The sequence below is a fragment of the Lactuca saligna genome, chromosome 2 (genome assembly GCF_052625555.1).
Source record: "Lactuca saligna cultivar CGN05327 chromosome 2, ASM5262555v1, whole genome shotgun sequence".
Lineage (NCBI taxonomy): Eukaryota > Viridiplantae > Streptophyta > Magnoliopsida > Asterales > Asteraceae > Lactuca > Lactuca saligna.
The window spans coordinates 36,105,980-36,117,794 of NC_136418.1; positions in this window are offsets into that span (position 1 = coordinate 36,105,980).

Below are 11,815 nucleotides of genomic sequence, written 5' to 3' on the forward strand. Positions count from 1 at the left end.
CATCTTCTAAGTGACATAAAATCTTATTGTCTTTTTTTATGAAGTCATAACTTCATACACTTACCTCTTTCTCATAATTGATCATTTTTTCCTTCTGGTCAATAGTTGACTAAAAGTCAGCTCTTTCTAAATTTTAGGTTGTTACATGGGGTTTTATAGTACGGTTTGAAACTGTGAAATCGGCTAAACCAAAAATCATTTTTCTTTCATGATTTGTATATTTCTTTACGGTTTGGCTTTCGACTTCAAACTTTCAAAACCGTAATGAACTAGTTGGCTTAGCGCATTAAAGTCTTTACATATCGGTTTCATAATCAATTTAGTCTTTATATCTTTTTTCTATTCAATTAAGTCCTAAAAACCGGTAATCATATTTAATTTAACCCTTTTACCCGGTCAACCGGTCATCAAACTTTCAAAAATTAAATTTTTTGCCCAGATTTCAAATTTTATTACAAATTTGGTACAAAATTTACATTTTTGTCCCAAATTTTAAAATTTATTACTAATTTAGTCCAAAATGTACATTTTTGGCCCAAATTTTAGAATTTTTTGTATGAATTCATCTTAACTTTAGTTCTTTTTATAATTTTTTTCTCAAAATTTTGTTTCGGATATGGTTTTTCTTTATAAAATCATATTTATACGAAAAAAAAAACATATTTTTACATAAATAATATTAAATTTTCTATATAATTAAAAAAAACTTTTTTTGTATACGAAATAACTATTTATAAGAAAAGTTATTTATTAAGTACATAAATATATACAAATCTATTTTTATAAAAAAAAAATCTACACATACATGTATTTTACAAAAAAAATGTAATTATAAGTACATTTGCATGCAAACACGTATTTAAAAACAAATGTATACAAACACGATTTTATAAAAAAAATGTACATACACACCTATTTTTGTGTGTGTGTGTGTATATATATATATATATATATATATATATATATGTGTGTGTGTGTGTGTGTATAGACACACACTCACGTTTACTATGAAATGGGTGTTTGTTTACATTTTTTTATCAATATGTGTTGTATACAAATGTATTTATAATAAAATAGGTGTTTGTATACATTGTTTTGTAAAATACGTGTTCGTGTATATATATATATATATATATATATATATATATATATATATATATATATATTATACAAATGAAATTGTATATATTTATGTACTTAATAGATATTTTGTATATAAAAAGAGTTTTAAACAAAATTATATAGAAAATATAAGATTTTTTATGTGAAAATTTGTTTGTTTATACATATGATTTTATAAAGAAAAAACATATTCGAAACAAAAATCTGAGAAAAAAAGTGGTAAAAAAACCAAAAGTCATGATGAATTCCTAACAACATTCTAAAATTTGGGCAAAAATGGTAATTTTTGGACTAAATTTTTAATAAAATTTACAATCGTGGCCAAAAATATAAATTTTGGACCAAATTTGTAATAAATTTTAAAATCTAGGCCAAAAATATACTTTTTGAAATTTAGATGACATGTTGACCAACTAAAAGGGTTAAGTTGAATACAATTATCTGTTTTTGGGACTTAATTAAATAAAAAAAATATAATTACTTAATCGATTATGAGACTAATATGTAATGATTTTATTGTAGTTTTTCATATATATATATATATATATATATATATATATATATATATATATATATATATATATATATATATATATATAAAAGACCCACTTAACTTATATGTTCATTATCTTGAGTATTATAATTATAAATAAAAATAGAAGCCCAATCTTTGTGTTGTGAGTGAAGCCCATCCCTCATTTGACTCGTTCCCTTTAGGCCTCTATAATTCAACAATTTGCAATCTAATGGGTTTCACTCAAATGGGCCTAGAAATTCCAAATTGTGAAACCAAGTCAAATTGTTAATAATGTTATGGTTTTAATTTTCAATGGTGTTTGGTTCTGGTTTTCTATTGACAAAAACAATAGTAATAGTTTGGCTTTGGTTTGATACAAAAATCAAAAAATGAACTGTGAACAACCCTAATGGTAACCATGTGACTGGTGGTTGTCGAGGCCAACAAAAATAATAACCCTAAATATTACACACTAAAATATTGTATAGTGGTAAACGGATCAAATCCACGGAGATTAGTTTAGTTTTATAACTGTGAAAAATCTCTTTGTAAAAATACTTGAAAATGACAATAATATAAATATGGGGGTTTGGTCTTTTGAAATAGTTGAAATAAACTAGAATTAAACTAAGATTTAAATAAACAATTTCACAAAAATAAGAGTTTGATGTAACATCAATTAGAGAAGGATAGTTGACTTAAGTTTTCCTCACTTTGACTTTTGATGAACATATCATTAAAATCCAATGGTGTAATACTTGATTTAAATCCTTAATTTGGCTATAGTAATCCAAAAAGCTTGAGATTACCTAGAAATTTCTTAGTTGTTAAAATGGTTAGAGAAGCTCATAACAATTTCCTTAGTCAAAGTCACAATTTCCATTAAGCATGTAATTAGTGAAAGTCAACTAGCATTAAGAACCAAAAAGTCACAAAATCCAAGAGGGGTCAATTGCTTTCACCACCATGTTGGAGGAAATGTTTTTATGATTGTGTGAAGCAAAAACAACACAAAAATCATTTGTTGCTTGCTAATTTGAGGATCCTTTACTTAATCAAGAAATTAGCCAACTAATCACCACAAATAAATTTGAACTCATGAACTAAAACATACAAGTAGTGATAATATGTTAAAACACAAACATTTCCATAAAGATTTAAGAACAAGTTCATGGATTCTTCAATATTCAACAAAAGTTCAAAGGATTCAACAAAAGTCAATCAAGATTTATTAGCCAAGCATGGCTAAACTCAAGTAAACAAGGTTAGATAAGATTGTACCAAACATTTAACAAAAATAAAGAGATGAAAAGAAGATGTTCTAGAGGTGTTCTTGGCCTTCAAAAGTGCTCTAAACTCCATAGAGAAAGCCTCCAAATCGGATGTCAAAGATAAGGCTGAAGAGGCACACCAATCTTCCCAATATAAAGCTTTAAGTAAAATCCTAAAATTGCCCTTGTCAGGAATCCATGCAGGTTGCGGGGAATCTTACGCGGGCCGCGTGACTACAACGGGATTTTGGGCTTCTTCAAGTCTTGGGCCCTCACAGATAATTCATTGGCCCAGTTCGAGTCTAATCAGCTTCTAGCCCATTTTTCTTTAGTATTTCTTCAATTTAAGCCCAATTTGTCTCTCCATATCATTCAAAACTTCCGCAAACTCCTAAACATCGATCTAGCACACCCAATAATTCTCTCGTGCCCTTTGAAATTTAAAGTTCAACACTTCCACACCTTCAAGTAATTGACAAGCCCACTCCATGAATCACCTCCAAATCCATCAAGCACGAAATCCCCATTGCTCTTCAAGTCCAATCGCCTCCCAAAAGTCCTGCTCCGCTAGTCTCCAAAAAATTTGCAATAATGCTCAAGAAACTAGAAAGTACCTAAAATGGTCATAAAAATAACAAAAAGGAAAATATGCATGGAAATTAACTAAAATGCGAATGAAATGTGCTTAATAAACTATAAAAAGAAGTAAATAAAATGAAGCTATCAAATCACCTGTAGCTTAAACCTTACTTGTCCTCAAGTAAGACAAGACTAAAATGAACTCGGGATAAACTATCCTAAGGAAACTAAAAAGAATGGATAGAACCGCGGAACCTGATCACCATTAGTCAACATGGTCAGAATTGATCTTGCTATTACCTCATGAATTTTTCATCCCAAGACAATGGAACCATAAACCACAGCCAGGACAACTCCTTTAGGTGAGTAAGGAGGGATAAGCAGTCGCAGCCCCACTGGAACATGAATACAATGAAGAACATCTGTAGTAGGGAAAACGCAGCTGGATAGGCTCGTGTGGAGCTCTTCTTTAAGTGTACACTTTGATCTCACGTCTGCCGGTTTCTCTCATGTGTAATTGGGTTTAATCGCTCGAGCACCGTTGTAGGAATCAGTTCACTTAGTATCCAACTCGACAGTCTCCCTAACATTACCAATTTGCGAAAAACAACTCGATCTATATACAATAAAACAAGCCTATATAAATGAATATTAAATGTCGGGTGACCAAAATGTTGGAAAATTTGTTCAATAATTGAACCGGTCACCCTTCTCAGATAGTTGTAGCTAGAAATTTGACTGCCATTTTTGTTTTTTGATTTTTTTTAAAATTTTTTTATTGATTTTTGATTTTTGATTTTTGATTTCTTTTGTTATGTTATACTTGAGGGTAATGTATTAACAATCGGAATTTTTAACAAGAAAACCCTTTGACTTAAAATTAGGTTCCTAAAAGTGTGAAAGTGGAACTGAAAGGGTAGTGATATAATCCGAGTGGCCTAAGTGTGAAAATAACCATGTGTGGAGCATAAAGATGTAATGTAAGCTCCTTTTCAAACTTGGTTTTTTTCAAAGATGATGAAAATGTCCAAATGTGGACTAAAAGACTCTCTCTAAGAAAATCGCAAAAAAAAGGTATGGTGATGTAGAGAGACCAGATATGGATTTTACTCGGGGACAAGCACCAATGCTTCATCCTAACAGTTCAAACATGATCAAGTGTGATCCTCTAATCGGTAGTGACCGCAAGGCTAAGAACATCCATTGTTATAGTATATCCTACAGTTGTTAGTATTGTATGCATAATTCTTCATGAAACTACCTGGCCATGATCACTTACCCCTTTAAGCTTCCAGCATCTGATCCCAAGTATGAATTCTTAAACTACAGCTAGTGGTCCTGGTTCGATGGGTGAGATAGAAACAAGATCATGGACCAACAATGATACAATAACTGTGAACCTGTTCCATGGTTTCCAAGGAGGTGAGAATAAACAGACAACAAAAATGCATGAATGCTAATGCCTTAAACTAAATGTTATGCAAAATATAAAAGGTGAAAAAGAAGAAAATAAAATCTTTTTGGAATTTTATATAAATAAAAAAAATGAATATTAGCTTAAAACTAAAATGTTATGCAATCTAATTAAAAATGCATGAAAAAGTAAAAGATTAGGGAAATACCCCACTCCAAGCTTAAGAACAAGCATTGTCCTCAATGCTTAACGAAAGGGTGGAAAAGACCTAAATCGGAGGGTCGGGCGGCGGGAAGTGCCCATGGCGATAGTGGTAGTCCCATATATCTTGGACCTAGTGGGAAGTGGGTGGGAAGGACTGCTCCATCCGATCAACACGGGTCGCCACATCCTAGATGGCTCGAGTGCTCTCCTGCGTTTGAGTATCGATTCGCTGGACAGTGGAGAACATTATGGCAAATTGGTCAAAGAACGTAAGGGGGAAATATGGTGGGACTTCGTGTCCCCCTGCTGCTGTGGTTGATATTGAGGCTCGGAAAATTGTTGTGGAAGTTGAAATTGGTCATCTTCATCATCTACAGGAGGAGGGTAGTCTGATGGAATGATCGATTGATCGGCGTCGGTTGGCTTAAAACTCCTTATATACTCGTGGGGAAGAATGAGGTATGGTTGGTTGTCAAGAATCTACATGGGACCAACGACCGAATCCTGGACGAGTTGCATTTGGCGAAGTGCATGGCCGTCAAGGCTAGAGGGGCCGGAAGCTTTTTCGAATGGAAGAGTAGAGAGATGAAGTTGAACCGGTGGCCGAGATGCAATAAGGGTGATCAATCCCCCAATGAAAATGTCTCCTTTGTCCATAGTTGTGAGGTTGTAACATTTGGTGAAGAAAAAGGAGGCAAAATCTAGCTGTGGACCGTTCTCACGAGTCATGCACCAAAGAAAAAATAATTTTGCCTTTGAAATTTTTCCCACTGTAGAGCGGGCAAAAATAGTGCATGTGAGTACTCGATGTGCTAGGCGCAAACATGAGTGAATTATGGAGGAGGCCTTTGACGAAGCCGGTGAATATTGTGGCTCATTGGTAATCTGCTGCCAAAAGTGATGCTCGTTAAAGTTTCCGGGCCATGGGTCTTGTTGGTAATATAGGCTTTCCACTGGAGTGCCCATCAAGGCATTCACGAACCGATGCGGTAGGGACTATTTCTCAACGAGCATTTGGAAGGTGACGGTTTCGCTTTCCTCTTCGGGATTGAATGTGGTGAGAAATTCCAAGGTTGGTTCAACATAGGTGGCGGTGCGGTTATAGAGGAATTGGCCCCACCCGATGTTGTTGAATAACTCTTGGACTTCGTCGAGTACCCCAAGACTATCAAAAGATTCCCTATGGAGAAATTTTGTTGACTTGACTTGACGCTTATTTGAAACGAGAAAATCATATGTTCTGCGGTCCTCACGATTCAACAAACGAAACGAGGAATCCTTGGATTTTCCTTCGACCCTCCTTTAGAGGAGGTAGCTCCCGTCCCCATTTTTGCACGTTTAGACATTTACTCCGGACAAACTTTTACCAATAGTAACTTTCAAGTCACACCAAAGGCACACAATTCCAACAACAATTGGGAAATTGGGATATAAATAATCAAGTTAAAGGAATAAAATTACCCAATTTCTTAGACTCGAGATGAATTAGTGTCACCAAAACGATTTCGTCAAGACATACCCCAAGCTTACAATTTTGCTCCGTATTTGACGCTTTAATCGCTAAAACAACCCCACAAACGAGCTTCAAGATAACTTTCCGGCAACTAGAGTGGCGGCACCCGAAATTAGATGGAATTTTTTCGTGAGTTTTTGCGGAAAGATTGTTATGGTTAGAAAGCCCTTGAGGAGAGAAACAAAACCCCGTGCTCGGAATCTCCAATGGTGGCTGGAGTTGGCTGGAAAACGCGAAAGAAGGTGGTGGCGCCCGGAATTCCAGCCACAGATTGGACCGAAATTTGGGTGGGGTTTTTAGAGGATGAAAAATGGTGAAGAATGGCGGTGGTTTCACGAGATTTCGACCGGTAGAACTCCGGGAATATGGATTTTTGTGGAAAGTAGGTTATGGAGTTCTTGAGCTTCTAGAGAGAAAATGGTGGAGTTTGTTAGGTTAGAATGAAGAAGATGAGTGCTAAAGGTATTTGATCTTTGGTAAAAAGAGGTCAAACCCGGTCAATGTTTGGTCAACTCATTAAAACTCAGTCAACAAAAGTCAACGACTTAAAAACTCAGACAAACAACCACACGCGGGCTGGCCGCGTCTAGCCACACAAAAACTCTACAATTCTCTAATCCTTCATGCGGGTGAGACTCGGGTCACGGGAAGGCCGCGGGACCTGAACGATGGAAAATAAAACTAAGTGTAATGAAACACTACGCGGGCTGGGCGCGGGCTGCGGGTTGGCCGTGTCTAGTTGCTGAAAAATTTCTAAGTTCCCTGATCTTTCACGCGGGTGAGACTCGACCCGCGGGCTGGCCACGAGTTGGTGAATGACAGTTGAGATTTAATCTACGCGGGCCACGCAAACTTTATGCTTCCAAGCCACGCGGGCCGCAGGGCATTCCTGCATTTCAAAAATGAGATTTTTCCAAAAAAAACTTGATTTTTAAGCCAAAACGATCCCCGTAATACCCGGTTTAAAAAATTTGACAAAATTTGGAGTAAAACGGGGAACGAATGGTGAAACCTGTCAAAAATTTATTTTTTAAAATCCCAAAAAAAACGCTTTGTAAAATGATTTATTTGAATTTGAAAAAGCTGAAAGCAAATTTCTTTCCAAAAGTGCCCTTCTTTAACGTCTTTGGTGAGACGTCTTCTTAGCTTGCTTCAACACATCGGGACATCCAATTGGATGATTTCAAGAGCATTAGTACTGAAACCTTCATAGAATGGCTTCCACCGGTGCCCATTGACTTTGAAAATTTGTCCTGTCTTTTCAATTTGAATTTCTACCACCCCATGGTCAAAGGTCTTTATCAAAACAAAAGGTCCAATCCATCTTGACCTTAGCTTGCCTGGAAATAACTTCAATCGTGAATGGTATAGTAAGACCCTATGCCCCGGTTCTGAATGCTTCCGGGTGATGGACTTGTCGTGGAAGAGCTTCGTTTTCTCCTTATAAATCCTTGTGTTTTCATAGGAGTCGTTTCTCAATTCTTCTAGCTCTTGGAGTTGAAGCTTCCTATGCCTTCCCGCCTCATCAATATTGAAGTTGCATTGCTTGACCGCCCAAAATGCGCAGTGTTCTAATTCGACGGGAAGATGACATGGTTTTCCAAAAACCAATTTGAAGGGCGACATTCCTATCGGGGTCTTATAAGTTGTCCGATAGGCCCATAAGGCATCGTCAATCCTCAAACTCCAATCTTTCCTTATCCGATTCACTGTTTTCTCTAGAATAGACTTCACATCATGATTTGAAACCTCCGCTTGACCATTCGTTTGAGGGTGGTAGGCGGTAGAGACACGATGGGTCACATTTTACTTTTTTAGCAAGGCTCCATCATCTTGTTACAAAAATGTGTCCCTCGATCACTAATCAACGCCCTAGGTACACCAAACCTTACAAAAACATTAGACTTCAAAAACTCGATAACTGTTTTGGGATCGTCCGATCTTGTGGCCTTGGCCTTGTCCCATTTAGAAACATAGTCAACCGCGAGCAAAATGTAAACGTTACCAAATGAGATGGGAAATCGGCTAATGAAATCAATCCCCCATACGTCAAAATTTTCACAAACAAGGATTGGATTTTGGGGCATTTGGTTCTTTTTTGAAATATTTCCCGTCATTTGGCACCGTTCACAACTTTTGCGAAACAAGTAACAATCGCGTGACATGGTCGGCCGAAATAGTCCACACTCAAGGACCTTTCTCAAGGTCTGGCTAGGCCGAAGTGTCACCCACAAGCAAATTCATGACATAATTGTAAAATGGATTGATGCTCTTGTTGGGGTACACATCGCCTAATGATTTGATCGGGACAATGTTTCCACAAATAAGGTTCATCCCACACATAGTATTTTGCATCACTTTTGAGCTTGTCTTTTTGAGCACATGTGAATGTGTTGGGATACCTTTTTGTGACCAAAAAGTTAACGATATCAGCATACCAAGGAGTGGATTGAATAAGGTAAAATAGATGCTCATTCGAAAATTCGTCCCGCAAAGGGAGAGGAGTTTCATTTGAAGTGATCCGGCTTAAGTGGTCGGCAACAAGGTTCTCACATCCACTCTTGTCCCGAATTTCCAAATCAAATTCTTGCAATAATAAGATCCACTGGATGAGTCTTGACTTTGCATCTTTTTTTGTCATCAAGTACTTGAGAGCTGCATGATTCGAATACACTATAACTTTGGTGCCAAGTCGATATTGCCGAAACTTCTCCAAAGCGAACACTATGGCCAAAAGCTCCTTCTCCATAGTAGAGTAGTTGCTTTGAGCATTGTCTAGTGTCCTTGATGCGTAATAGATCACGTGGGAGGCCCTCCCATTCTTTTGACCCAAAACGGAGCCTATCGTATAGTTGGTTGCATCACACATGATCTCAAAGGGGAGATCCCAATTTGGTGCTTGCATGATGGGAGTGGATGTAAGCAACTCTTTGAGCTTGTCAAAAGCTTCTTTGCACGCCTCATTGAACTCGAAATCAACCTCCTTTTGCAAGAGTTGACACATTGGTCTTGTTATCTTTGAAAAATCCTTGATGAACCTTCGGTAGAATCCGACATGACCTAAAAAAGAACGAACTTCCCGAACACAAGTCGGGTAAGGTAAGCTTTGAATAACATCGATTTTGGCTTATCTACCTCGATTTCTTTCTTTGACACAATGTGACCCAAAATGAGACCTTGACTCACCATGAAATGACATTTCAAAATTTAAAACCAAATTTGTTTCAATGCATCTTTTTAAAATTTTGGTGAGATTGGTCAAACACTCTTGAAAGGAGTTGACATATACCGTGAAATCGTCCATAAAAACTTCAATTATATTTTCGATATATTCTGAAAAGATACTAACCATGCAACGTTGGAAAGTGGTCAGGGCGTTACACAATCCGAATGGCATTCTACGTTATGCGAAAGTGCCCAATGGACATGTAAAAGTTGTCTTTTCATGGTCTTCCGGTGCCACCGGGATTTGGTGAAAACCGGAATACCCGTCTAGACAACAATAATGGGATTTCCTTGCCAACCTTCCCAACATTTGGTCAATGAAAGGCAATGGAAAATGATATTTTTGTGTACTTGCATTGAGTTTGCAGTAGTCAATACATACTCTCCACCCATTTTGCACACGGGTGGAGACCATCATACATTTGTTGTTCTAGACCACCGTGATTCCCGTCTTCTTTGGAATGACTTGCACCGGGCTCACCCATTTGCTATCCGAGATTGGATAGATCATTCCTACATCTAGGAGATTTAAAATCTCTTTCTTGACCACTTCCACCATTGGCGGATTCAGCCTTCTTTGCGCGCCACTACTTGGCTTGCATTCATCCTCCATTAAGATCTTATGCATACAAGTGGAGGGACTCAATCCTTTGATATCCGCAATCGTCCAACCCATGGCTTCTTTATGCTCCTTCAACACCTTGAGGAGTTTCTCTTCTTCAAATTCGGTTAAGTGAGTTAAAATGATAACCGGAAGGGTTTCATTCTTTCCCAAGTAGGCATACTTCAAGTGTTGATGTAGGACCTTCAATTCCAACTCGGGTGGTTGAACAAGGGACGGAGGCAATTTTGTATGAGTTGGGGGCAAATCAATTTGTTTGACATCTAATCTTGTGGATTTCTTCATCTCCATTTTATTTACCAACTTCTCAACTTCCAGATCCAAAGAATAAAGCTTTAATTTCTCGGCTAGCTTCCCACAATCGAATCCTTTGCTTAAGATCATCTCCAATATATCACTGTTAGATAACTCAAACAATTCTTGAGTAATTGGTTCAACAACATCAACAAATTACAAAGATGAAACATCACTAGGATATCTCATTGCATCATAAATATTGAAACTTATTGTTTCTCCATCAAACTCCATTGTCAAACTTCCTGCATACACATCGATCTTCATCCTAGCCGTCTTCAAAAATGGTCTTCCAAGCAAGATTAGAGCCGATTTAGAGGACAATTGCTCATCTAGATCAATCACATAGAAATCCGCCGGGTAGACCAATTGGTTCACTTGCACTAGGACATCTTCCAAAACACCTCTAGGAAAAACACTTGATTTATCCGCAAGAGAGATTATCACACCGGTTTCACTTAAGGGTCCGACATTCAATGATTCATACACCGAATAGGGCATGACATTGATAGAGGCACCAAGATCAAGCATAGCACTACTAAAAGTGACATCTCCAATCTTGCAAGGAACCGTGAACATTCCGGGATCTTTTCATTTGGGTGGAAGTTTCCTTTGTAAAACCGCGGATGCGTTTTCATTCATCAAAATTTTCTCATTTCCCTTTAACTTTCTCTTGTTGGTGCAAAGCTCCTTTAAGAATTTTGCATATCTCGTGATTTGTTTCATTGTATCAAGTAAACGGATGCTTACTTCCACCTTTTGGAAGGTGTCTAAAATCTCTTTCTCCTCTATATTCTTCTTCGAAGTTGCAAGTCGGGAGGGGAACGGTGGGTGAGTGGCTATTGGTGTCACTAGAGGGGTAGTCTTCTTTGGGGCTCCGTCTTATGTGTCATTATTGGCTATGGCATCCTAAATGGGAATGATCTCTATTTCTTCCTCTTCTTCTCTTATCTTCTTCTTTAAGCTACTTTCTCCGGCTTGTTTTCCACTTCTCAAGGTCACCACATTGACATTAGGGATCTTTTCGGTTTGAGAATGGAGTTTACCATGGGAT